We start from the raw sequence: 13940 nt of genomic DNA on the forward strand, positions 1-13940 counted from the left end.
GTGGCGGTTTAGGGGTTAAACAATTGATTTAGTTGCGGTGGGGTCCGGGATCGGCAGGATAGGGGTTAATAACTTTATGTAGGTGGCGGCAGGGTCTGGGAGTGGCGGTTCAGAGGTTAATATATTTATTATAGTTGCGGCGGGGTCCGGGAGCGGCGGTTTAGGGGTTAATATATTTATTATAGTTACGGCAGGGTCCGGGAGCGGGGGTTTAGGGGTTAATACGTTTATTTAGTTGTGGGGGGCTCTGGGTGTGGCGGTTTAGGGGGTAAAACTGTATAGTATAGTGTGGGTGTTTATTGACAGGGTAGCAAGAAAGCTGCGAATAAGCCGAAGAGCAGCAAGATCGATGACTGTTACCTAACAACAGTCCGCTGCTCATCGCACCGTACTTGGTGCACAGCTTTTTGACAGCTTTCTTGATAAATTTGGGGAACGTATTCAGGTCAGCGGCGGCGATGTTAGGCGATCTTAGGCGAGCGTATTGGGGCCGTCGAATGCAGGTAAGTAGACAGCTTGATAAATAGAGGCAATTGTCTCATCTGATAACTCTTTATAATAAGCCTGCTCAGGTCACCCCCTAGTGGGATTCCAAAGAGGCAAGAATTTAACAGACTTGCTTAACCAGCCTGATCCTGTGGATAGCTATACCTTAAAATGCTGGATGTATAACTTGTAACTTATTGATCATTGGCCACTGGCAAAAATGAAACTTTGAAGCAAAAACTTAAGTGCATCTCAGATATGGTGGTCTACATTATCAAGTCTCCATCTGGATACCTATATCGGTAAGATGGAGCGCCCTCTCAAGGAAATTATAGTGAATAATCACTCAACAATAAGGACAGCCCTGACTGGGAATAAAAAGCAGCCCTGGAAAATTTGGAGACCAGACCTATTTTCCGATGAGTCATTATAATGTGCACACCCCATTTTTCTCAAAGAGGATTACTGGGATACTCCTTCCCCCAATATATTTTTTCAGAATTATATTATATTAGTTTTTATTAAAAAAAAAGTGCCAGATTGATGTTTTATAGGCACCCTATAATCCAATTGCATCCATTAATCTCCCCTATAAATTGTAGCTTTCCAGCCCCAACTCCTGCAGCCCACCGGGAAATCCCCTGGTATCCTGGTAGGCCAATCCGGCCTTACACTGAAGGAGGGCAGTAGTGAGCACCCTGTTGTGTCGCATTTTTTTTAAGTGGCTGGTTATTGTTACCACAAGCTTGTGGTAGTAATTCAATCTTATAAAATTAACCAGAGTTATCTGGTTAATTTTATAAATGTGCCCCAAATGGCCCCAAAATACAGTCTAGCATATTTAATTAAAAAATAAAGATAGCAGCATCTTTATTTTTTAATAAAATTACTGCACTAGGCAGTATTTTGGGGCTAAAGTTTGTGGGAGTGAGGTGTTAGAAAAAAAAGTCACAAATGGTCTATGGGAACTGTGTGTTCCCAGTAAATAAATATCTGTATATGCTTATATACATATTTATTTATGTGTTAATATGTGTATATACACATATTAACACAAATATATTTGTATATAAGCATATACATTTATAGTTTAAATTGCTGCCATCACTGTGCTTCTTTCCCCCTTCGCTGTGCTAAAGTTCTGATGCTGTCTCTGACGGCATGAGAACGAGGCTCCCATAGGAGCCTATGGAAGCGCACTCTGGTGATCTGCTTCCATTGATGCTTAATTATTCAAAAAACTTTCCAACACATTAGAGGGAGCATTCACCTTCTAGCTATTCAGCCTATGGTAACTTTGCTAACTGTTACTGTGGTCATAACCAAACTCTACAGCTGCTCTGAGGATCGTTTAGGAGACAGGCTGTTAACGTGGAATCTTAAACTACACTGAGGTTAAGTGTGGATTCGAACAGACCGGATCTTGTATGGGACGTAATCAGCCGGCTCAAAGTAATACATAGCCTTGCTAATTACAACAGCCTGCTGTCTGGATAACTCCAAACTGGAACCCATCCAGCCACTAATAGCAAGAAAAAAAGAAAAAATAGCAAGAAAAAAGAAAAAACCTCATCCGTTGTATTACTCAGTCGGTAGTTGAAGGCGGAGTTACATACCGATCAGCACAAGATTAACATATTGTTTCTATGGAGCCTCCATTCAATATGGCACTAATTTCTATGCAATACACCCCATTTGTTATTTAAAGGGACAGTCTAGTCAGAATTAAACTTTCATGATTCAGATAAGGCATGAAATTTTAAATAACTTTCCTATTTACTTTTATCATCAAATTTGCTTTGTTCTCTTAGTATTCTTAGTTAAAAGCTAACCTAGGTAGGCTCATATGCTAATTCTAAGCCCTTGAAGCCCGCCTCTTATCTCTATGCATTTGGCAGTTTTTCACTGCGGGCTTAGTTTATGTGAGTCATATAGATAACATTGTGCTAACGCCTGTGGAGTTATTTAAGAGTAAGCACATTTATTGCCTGAGATAAAGAGGCAGTCTTCAGAAGCTTAGATACAAGTTAATCACAGAAGTAAAAAGTATAATAATATAACAGTGTTGGTTATGCAGAACTGGGGAATGGATAATAAAGAGATTATCTACCTTTTTAAACAAAAATTAATTCTGGAGTAGACTGTCCCTTTAACTCAAAAAGGCAGTGCAATAAACAGTAACAGTCCGCATTGATTCAGAAGATACATATCTAATTTATTATAACCTAAGATTTCTCTGAAGTACTTTCAGTATAACCTACATTATTGCTACATAGTAGCTCCCTGCTCCTTATTAAGTTACTACATAATAGCTACCGAATCACTTGCTTCATTGTAGCTACTTGTGTTAAGATACATATATTTGATATCCAGATTAGTATTCCTATTCATTTACTATCTAATCGCATCCAAGATGGCATCCCTTGAATTCTGATTGGCTGATAGAATCCTATCAGCCAATCGGAATTAAGGTAGGAAAAATCCTATTGGCTGATGCTGATTGGAACAGCCAATAGAATGCAAGCTCAATCCTATTGGCTGATTGGATCAGCCAATCGGATTGAACTTCAATCCTTTATACCAAATGAGAGGGAAAGACCTCTCAGCAAGACTGCACCTCTAGCACTCTGTGCCTGGACTAATGATGGAGAAATTGGGAATTTAAAATATAACTTTTATTAGGTATATTAAAATAAAACACTCAATTAAAAACAACCTGTAAGTAGAAGGCCTATTCCTTGATCTACTGTCAGCCTTTGATATGTTGTAGGTGCTTAGTAGGAAATTGCTTAGGCAGGGAGTTATAAATATGGCCACTTATACAATAGTATTTAAATACTCCGGTGTTGATATTTATGTGTCAAGTGCACTTATATTTGAGTATCTAGATATATCATTGGGTTGTGCTGGGTATTGGAATTGAATTCACTGCTAGTAACGTTCAATGAACTACACAGTATATATCAGAAGTAATGTGAGAAATTTCACTTTATTACTATCTGTCACTCTTGTTTTCTCTTTTGTTGGAGTATAGAGAGTTAAGCTATTCAGAATAATCAGGTCTCATGTGATAGTTTGTGATCCTGAATTATTTGGTTATATTAATAACAATTCAGTTGTATATTGAGTAACTTTTTCACAGTTTATAGGTTTACTTATTACATTAAATTATTTACAACCTCTGTGTGGTTCAGTTGACTCTTTTGTGTCAGGATATTCACAAGATCTATATATTAGATTATTTACAACCTCTGTGTGGTTCAGTTGACTCATTTGTGTTAGGATATTCACAAGATCTATTTTAGTATACTAGCTGGTCATACGTCTAAATATTAGTAATTCTATGTTTGGCGTACAAATTATTTTTCCATTGTCATGGTACCACTTTCTCATATGGGATTCTTATAGGATAGTATTTTTGTGTAATAGAAAGTATCTATGAGACTTCTATTAAGTTCAATCCTAATAATGATGGTGTATCTTTTTCAGTAACAGTGTATAATATAGTTCTTACACCTAATGACTCCGTTAGTATCAGTGTAATAAATCTTAGTAGATATTGAAACAAAATAATGTATCAACTGTTACATTTTAATTTTTTGTACTTAAGAAGTGGGGGAATTCACTTTACTTGTGAGTGCGTAGCCACAGTATTATGCAGCTATAGTTATTGCGGTAAAAAGTTATGTTTGCCACCTTTGCTGTAATATTTAGTGTGTCCTCCCTTAAATTAATTCCGTTCTTAATGTAATTTGGTGTCACACTAAGAGTGCAATATGGTGCTTGGTGTACATAACTATAGGATCAGATCCAAACTTTTAAACATATTGTCTGTAAAGTTGAAGTTATTAACTGCAGCCGCAAATATTAAATAGTTCCCCCGGTAAAATAGAGTTCTATATCTCTCAATACGGCTGTGTTTACAATTCCCCCAAAGCGGTATCTGTGGGTTGCTTACTAATAAGTAGCTTATTGCTAGTGACTCTCTGTCAATTCCAGTAATATGTGGTCATGATTACAACTAAGTTATACGATTCGAGTAGTAACTGTTAGTTATATATATAGAAAACTCAATGCGTTTTAATCAATTATTCCCGCCTAAACAGGCCAACTACTACAGGTAATTTTTTTAAAAAATATATAGAGCTCCCATCTGCTCTATAACCCCCTGACCGGTTTCGCCCGTATCGGGCTTTTTCAAAGGCGGCGCGCCGCCGGAAGTTTCAAAATATACATGGGTTGAGGACCCGGTCCCAATGTCAGCTCCTGCTGTGATTGGACAATCTGGCTGTCATTCTTAGCGGTTATCCAATTAGCGTTTCCCTATGTTATAGATAGTGATAAGAGCTTAGCCATCGCGGGACTCCATTAAGTATTATCAGTTCTAAATTAAATTAAAGGTATAGAGGAAGACATCTGTTAGTTGTAATAATTACGAATTTGATCATACATTCTAATTTCATTGTTAGTATAATAGTATACTACAACTTTCTTCACTTTATGCTTAATGTGATTATTGAGTCTTTTATTGTCATAGATAGGTCTAAGTTCATGCCTTCAGATAGGCTGGGTATGAGGAGAAATAAAACTTGGTTTATGGACACTCTACTGTAGTTTGATGTCATATAATCCTGTTATTAATTGTATATTGATGGAATATATACATTTTACTACAGATGTTATAAATTTATTCTTATTTATACATTCAGGATTTTGAAGTTGATTTAGTACATATATTGTTGTTATATTAAGTGTTTAGTGTACTTGTTAATAAAAGACTGGTCCCTTTTATTTTTATTATTGTCAGGTTATCCCTACTATTAGTTTTAGTTGATGAACCAACTTTGTGTTGGGTCATTTGAATAGTTGTATATCTTGAATTGAACTTAGCTAATTTAAAGCTGAACATTTATTATTATTGGTGTTGTGGATTAAAATTAATCCAGTGCTGCATTGTGTGATATATTAAATATCATATTAGACGTGATAGAACATAAGGGAAAGTGCTAGAAATATAAACTGTGTATTGTGTGTTCGGAATTACTGTGTGTTGAGGGTCTAAGTGCTCACAAAGGGGGTGGATTGGTGTAGTGAAGGAAAATAAATAAAAATAAAATTGAAGAAATTATTATTAGAGGAGTCTTATGTAGTTGAACCCCATAACTGGGTGGTGTTGTCTTATGTGGTTGGTTATGATGGTGTCTCACTGTTACAGGGAGGTAGTGTAAAAAGGGGGGGGTTGATAAGTGTGACTTATACGTTGTGCCACCTGTTTGGTTAGTCTATCTCCAATCAAGTGAAAAGGATTGAGTTCAAATTCACATTATACATTTATATTAGTATTGTTCCACAGAGTTAACAGAAGTTTAGGGGTTAACAGAAGTTTAGAACTTATATTCTTTTTCTAACTTCTATTATACTTGTGTTAGAATGTGTTAGAGTAAAGTTATTATTTCTAGAATTTTGTTGTTTCCATGTATTGTATCTATGTTCTTATTTAGATTATTTCATCATTTCTAACTTTTAAGGTGTACATAAAAATTATTATTCTCGTTCATACCATGGGGTTGAACACTGTTAAGAAGATAGATCCATCTGCTCTCTCTTTTTAATAGTTTAGTTTCAAGGTTTCCTCCTCTGATACCCATTCTTTCTATGCCTTTGCATAGTAATTCTTCAGCATTGGCTTTATGGTATTGCAGGAAATGGTGTGCGACACTTGTAAGAGTTTTATCATCTTTTTTGTCTTTCTCAGCATTTCTGATGTTGCGTAGATGTTCCATGATTCTCACTCTTAATTTTCGTGTCGTCATACCTATGTAAAATTTGTCACATTTACATATGAGTAAATATATCACTCCCTCTGTTTGGCAACTGATATAATCTCTGATGGCATGTTTATTTTTGAATCGATCTATTACATGATCCGATTTTATTACATATTTACATGTGCTGCAGTTGCCACATTTATGTGATCCTGGTGCCAATGCTGTTCTGGTTTTGTGTCTTTGTAGATGACTGCTTGTTATCATGTCCTTGATGTTACGTGTGCGTTTATATGAAATGGAGGGTCTGGTTCCTATAATATCTTTTAATGTAGGATCAGATTTCAAAATGTACCAATGTTTGTTCAAAATTTCATTAACCAATTTACTTTGAGAGTTGTATGTTGTTATGAGTCTTGGAATGTCACTTCCAAGTCTGTGTTTTTTCTTCAGAAGTTCTTGTCTGTTGGTTTCTTCTGCTCTGTATTTAGCTTTTTTAATTGTTCTCTTGCTGTACCCTCTCTCCAATAACCTACTTTCTAATTCTTGAGCACGTATTTTAAACGTTTCTAAATCAGAACAATTTCTCCTGATTCTCAGGAATTCTCCTGTGGGGAGACTTTTCACAGTATTACTTGCGTGTGCGCTGCTATTGTGGAGTAAACTGTTAGTTGCCGTTGTTTTTCTGAAAAGATCAGTTTTTATGTTTCCTTCCACATCCTTGATTATCGTTAGGTCGAGAAAGTTAATACTTTCTTGACTTGCTTCATGAGTTAGTTTGATGTTAATCCTATTATTGTTCAGTATAGTGATCAATTCTTGTAGTTCTTTGTATGATCCTTCCCAAATGAAAAAGATATCATCTATGTACCGAAGCCACATAGGAATCTTATCAGTATGATTTTTGTTCTTCTCCGTGAATACAAGTTCAGCCTCCCACCAGCCAAGGAACAGATTAGCATACGTTGGTGCGCATGCTGTTCCCATGGCTGTTCCCCTTGTTTGGAGGTAGTATTTATTGTCAAATATGAAGTAGTTGTATTGGAGGATGAATTTGAGAAGTTTAATTATGAATTCATCGTGTTCTTTGTCTTCTTCTGATTTTTGATCTAAGAAGTACTGAACTGCCTTTACTCCATCCGCATGGTTTATTGAGGTATATAGGGATTCTACATCGGTTGTTACTAACCAGGTCTCCTTATCGGTGTGTATATCATTTATTCTTTGTAGGACTTCCATTGTGTCCTGTACATAGGACGGGAGTTCTTGTACAAATCTTCTCAGTCTATAATCTAGATATTTGCTTGCTTGTTCTGTTAGACACCCTATTCCAGAAACAATTGGTCTTCCTGGGGGTACGTCTTTGTTTTTGTGTACCTTTGGGATGAGGTAGAAAGTAGGGGTAATAGGATGTTCTCTTTGTAGGAATTTGATTTCTTTAGCATTCAGAATATGATTTTGTTTGGCTTCATTTATTATGTGGTTATAGATTTTAAGGTAGCCTGATGTAGGGTTATTTAGAAGTCTCATATAGCAGTTTTTGTCTGTTAGTTGTTTGTTGGCTTCCTTTAAATACATTTCCAGGGGCCAGATGACGATATTGCCCCCCTTATCAGCATTTCTTATTACCACTTCATCCCATGTGCTCATATCTTTTAGTGCTTGTCTTTCCTTATATGGTAGATTGGGGGTTGAAGGTAAGGGATGTAAAGAAGAAATATCTCTACAGACCATCTGGTTAAACACCTCTATTTGAGGACAGTTTATTTTTTTGGGTACATAAGTTGATTTTGTACGGACCAGATCCCTCCATTTACCTCTTTCAGTACTATCGGACTCTCCTAATAAGGTGTCCAGATCTTTAATGGTTTCTAGCTCTTCTTCATTCCAGCCCCAATCGATACTGGGTTCCATGAATTGTTTCTTTTTGTAGTATACTATTATACTAACAATGAAATTAGAATGTATGATCAAATTCGTAATTATTACAACTAACAGATGTCTTCCTCTATACCTTTAATTTAATTTAGAACTGATAATACTTAATGGAGTCCCGCGATGGCTAAGCTCTTATCACTATCTATAACATAGGGAAACGCTAATTGGATAACCGCTAAGAATGACAGCCAGATTGTCCAATCACAGCAGGAGCTGACATTGGGACCGGGTCCTCAACCCACGTATATTTCGAAACGTCCGGCGGCACGCCGCCTTTGAAAAAGCCCGATACGGGCGAAACCGGTCAGGGGGTTATAGAGCAGATGGGAGCTCTATATATTTTTTAAAAAAATTACCTGTAGTAGTTGGCCTGTTTAGGCGGGAATAATTGATTAAAACGCATTGAGTTTTCTATATATATAACTAACAGTTACTACTCGAATCGTATAACTTAGTTGTAATCATGACCACATATTACTGGAATTGACAGAGAGTCACTAGCAATAAGCTACTTATTAGTAAGCAACCCACAGATACCGCTTTGGGGGAATTGTAAACACAGCCGTATTGAGAGATATAGAACTCTATTTTACCGGGGGAACTATTTAATATTTGCGGCTGCAGTTAATAACTTCAACTTTACAGACAATATGTTTAAAAGTTTGGATCTGATCCTATAGTTATGTACACCAAGCACCATATTGCACTCTTAGTGTGACACCAAATTACATTAAGAACGGAATTAATTTAAGGGAGGACACACTAAATATTACAGCAAAGGTGGCAAACATAACTTTTTACCGCAATAACTATAGCTGCATAATACTGTGGCTACGCACTCACAAGTAAAGTGAATTCCCCCACTTCTTAAGTACAAAAAATTAAAATGTAACAGTTGATACATTATTTTGTTTCAATATCTACTAAGATTTATTACACTGATACTAACGGAGTCATTAGGTGTAAGAACTATATTATACACTGTTACTGAAAAAGATACACCATCATTATTAGGATTGAACTTAATAGAAGTCTCATAGATACTTTCTATTACACAAAAATACTATCCTATAAGAATCCCATATGAGAAAGTGGTACCATGACAATGGAAAAATAATTTGTACGCCAAACATAGAATTACTAATATTTAGACGTATGACCAGCTAGTATACTAAAATAGATCTTGTGAATATCCTAACACAAATGAGTCAACTGAACCACACAGAGGTTGTAAATAATCTAATATATAGATCTTGTGAATATCCTGACACAAAAGAGTCAACTGAACCACACAGAGGTTGTAAATAATTTAATGTAATAAGTAAACCTATAAACTGTGAAAAAGTTACTCAATATACAACTGAATTGTTATTAATATAACCAAATAATTCAGGATCACAAACTATCACATGAGACCTGATTATTCTGAATAGCTTAACTCTCTATACTCCAACAAAAGAGAAAACAAGAGTGACAGATAGTAATAAAGTGACATTTCTCACATTACTTCTGATATATACTGTGTAGTTCATTGAACGTTACTAGCAGTGAATTCAATTCCAATACCCAGCACAACCCAATGATATATCTAGATACTCAAATATAAGTGCACTTGACACATAAATATCAACACCGGAGTATTTAAATACTATTGTATAAGTGGCCATATTTATAACTCCCTGCCTAAGCAATTTCCTACTAAGCACCTACAACATATCAAAGGCTGACAGTAGATCAAGGAATAGGCCTTCTACTTACAGGTTGTTTTTAATTGAGTGTTTTATTTTAATATACCTAATAAAAGTTATATTTTAAATTCCCAATTTCTCCATCATTAGTCCAGGCACAGAGTGCTAGAGGTGCAGTCTTGCTGAGAGGTCTTTCCCTCTCATTTGGTATAATATATTACTCAACTGCACAGCACCAACTTTTCAGTCACTATAAGCATAGAAACATTAATTTGATTTCAGACTTACTACAAATATAGAAAAGGCTGCCGCAGTGGTGCCACTGTATATCAATTGTGGTATGAACTTCAATCCTATTGGCTGATTGCATCAGCCAATAGGATTTTTCATACCTTAATTCCGATTGGCTGATAGGATTCTACCAAGCGGCATCTTCAATCTTCTTTCTTCCGGATCCATGTAGTTCATCCCGCCGACGCGGAACATCCATCTTCACCGACGACTTCCCGACGAATGACGATTCCTTTAAGGGACGTCATCCAAGATGGCGTCCCTCGAATTCCGATTGGCTGATAGGATTCTATCAGCCAATCGGAATTAAGGTAGGAAAATTCTTATTGGCTGATGGAATCAGCCAATCAGATTCAAGTTCAATCCGATTGGCTGATCTGATCAGCCAATCAGATTGAGCTCGCATTCTATTGGCTGATTGGCTAAAGGAACCGTCATTCGTCGGGAAGTCGTCGGTGAAGATGGATGTTCCGCGTCGGCGGGATGAACTACATGGATCCGGAAGAAAGAAGATTGAAGATGCCGCTTGATAGAAGACTTCAGTCGGATCATGGACCTCTTCAGCTCCCGCTTGGATGAAGACTTCAGCCGGATCATGGACATCTTCAGCCCCCCGCTTGGGCTTGGATCAAGACATCGGAGGCTCTTCTGGATCGATCGGTGAACCCGGCGTGGTGAAGACAAGGTAGGGAGATCTTCAGGGGCTTAGTGTTAGGTTTATTTAAGGGGGGTTTGGGTTAGATTAGGGGTATGTGGGTGGTGGGTTGTAATGTTGGGGGGGGTATTGTATGTTTTTTTTTTACAGGCAAAAGAGCTGAATTCTTTGGGACATGCCCCGCAAAGGGCCCTTTTCAGGGCTGGTAAGGTAAAAGAGCTTTTCTATTTTAATTTTAGAATAGGGTAGGGCATTTTTTTTATTTTGGGGGTCTTTGTTATTTTATTAGGGGGCTTAGAGTAGGTGGGGTATTGTATGTTTGTTTTTTTTTACAGGCAAAAGAGCTGAATTCTTTGGGGCATGCCCCGCAAAGGGCCCTTTTCAGAGCTGGTAAGGTAAAAGAGCTTTTCTATTTTAATTTTAGTATAGGGTAGGGCATTTTTTTATTTTGGGGTCTTTGTTATTTTATTAGGGGGCTTAGAGTAGGTGTAATTAGTTTAACATTGTTGTAATATTTTTCTAATGTTTGTAAATATTTTTTTATTTTTTGTAACTTAGTTCTTTTTTATTTTTTGTACTTTAGTTAGTTTATTTCATTGTATTTATTTGTAGGTATTGTATTTAATTAATTTATTGATAGTGTAGTGTTAGGTTTAATTGTAGATAATTGTAGGTATTTTATTTAATTAATTTATTGATAGTGTAGTGTTAGGTTTAATTGTAACTTAGGTTAGGATTTATTTTACAGGTAATTTGTAATTATTTTAACTAGGTAACTATTAAATATTTATTAACTATTTAATAGCTATTGTACCTGGTTAAAATAAATACAAAGATGCCTGTAAAATAAATATTAATCCTAAAATAGCTACAATATAATTATAATTTATATTGTAGCTATATTAGGATTTATTTTACAGGTAAGTATTTAGCTTTAAATAGGAATAATTTATTTAATAAGAGTTAATTTATTTCGTTAGATTTAAATTATATTTAACTTAGGGGGGTGTTAGTGTTAGGGTTAGACTTAGCTTTAGGGGTTAATACATTTATTAGAGTAGCGGTGAAGTCCGGTCGGCAGATTAGGGGTTAATTATTGTAGGTAGGTGGAGGCGACGTTGGGGGCGGCAGATTAGGGGTTAATAAATATAATATAGGGGTCGGCGGTGTTAGGGGCAGCAGATTAGGGGTACATAGGGATAACGTAGGTGGCGGCGGTGTGCGGTCGGCAGATTAGGGGTTAAAAAATTTTAATAGAGTGGCGGCGATGTGGGGGGGCCTCGGTTTAGGGGTACATAGGTAGTTTATGGGTGTTAGTGTACTTTAGAGCACAGTAGTTAAGAGCTTTATGAACCGGCGTTAACCCATAAAGCTCTTAACTACTGACTTTTTTCTGCGGCTGGAGTTTTGTCGTTAGATTTCTAACGCTCACTTCAGGCACGACTCTAAATACCGGCGTTAGAAAGATCCTATTGAAAAGATAGGATACGCAAATGGCATAGGGGATCTGCGGTATGGAAAAGTTGCGGCTGCAAAGTGAGCGTTAGACCCTTTCCTGACTGACTCTAAATACCAGCGGTAGCCCAAAACCAGCATTAGAAGCCTCTAAAGCTGGTTTTGATGGGTAATTCCAAACTCTAAATCTAGCCGTTGGTTATTATGCTTGCTTGCTGTCTCAAACCCATTGTTATAGGGGGCATTAGATATTACTCACAGTACATGCTCATAGTTTCAGCAAATAGCTGGCACCTTTAGTTGTGTTTAACTAATAGCAAGAGATTTCAAAATATATACCTTTAGTAGCACTGCAGGTATATACTGCACCCACACAGCCCATACACCCACTGTTTGGGGAACACATCTACACAGTGTGCTATATGAGGGCTAGATTCCTTAACCATTATTCCAATTTACCGGCCTTCTCAGTGTTGGCATTCCATAAGGCAATGTGACCATCTGAGTAGCAAGGAGCACCTGTTTAGATAACTTAAAATGCTTTAGGCAAACTGCCGCTTAACATCAATATCAAGATGTTTAGATTGTCTGTAATCAGATTGACTGCCATATTCTGGCTATCTACATACCATGTCTTGCTATGGAAGTTTGGGCAGCTAAGCACGTAATAGCCTTAACAACCACCCTCCTTTATTCATGGTATGTTTATGACAGGATTCTGAAGTGAACCAGTCAGATACTATAGAAAAGTCAGATGACAGACATCTGAACTGCACACATAAGTACCACTGCAATAATCATGTATTTACATGGTCATGATTTGCACAACCTATCACTGTCACTGGTTATATATAGCATATCAGTTAATTTGTGTATTATTGGCACCATGCTTCACTGTATAGAGTGTGGACCAGTGTCAGTGTAATGATAACTTGTTAATTAATTAATTAATTAATTAATTAATTAATTATTTACATTTTTACCCTTAAGTATTAATGCAGTAACCTCACAATTCCTGTGTATTTTATTGAGCTTATTTACTATATCTCACCCACTTCTCCACTTTGTCAATGTGCTCCATATAATAAAATGGCAAGGCTGGAGGGACTTGATATTTAGCATTACCTAAAATGGATGTTAGTGAATACACCCAGTTTGTAACCTCTCTGGAAACTGTAAGACTCCCCTAAATGGAACCAGACCAATGTCAGTGGCAAGAGCATTGTAAATAGTCCAAGGTAGGGTAGAAATGCAACTGTAAAAAGATTGTGAAGGACTATTCTAAGGATTTATGACCTACATTCACTCATTTTTATATTATGAAATTGATGTATGTATAAACTTAGTGATATCTTTTCTATTTTGTAATAGCTTCTGCAATAGATGGATTTTTAATTTTGTTTCATCTTTGTGTAGCGTTAGTGATTGACAATAAACAATACATAAAATTAATTTCTGTTCCATCTGATATTGATGAACTTACTTTGCTTGGATGTTCTAAGCTGCATTTGTATTGACTTATGTAAATGTAGCAATTGGAATGCTTCAGTGTGTCAGAGAAATCTGTTTTATAGTTCTTTAATGTTGCAATTAAATACCTGTTATTATCTGCTTCATTATACATCTGAAATAACTCACCCCCAGTAATGTTACAGATTACTA

Source organism: Bombina bombina, chromosome 2 (genome assembly GCF_027579735.1).
Source record: "Bombina bombina isolate aBomBom1 chromosome 2, aBomBom1.pri, whole genome shotgun sequence".
Taxonomy (NCBI): Eukaryota; Metazoa; Chordata; class Amphibia; order Anura; family Bombinatoridae; genus Bombina; species Bombina bombina.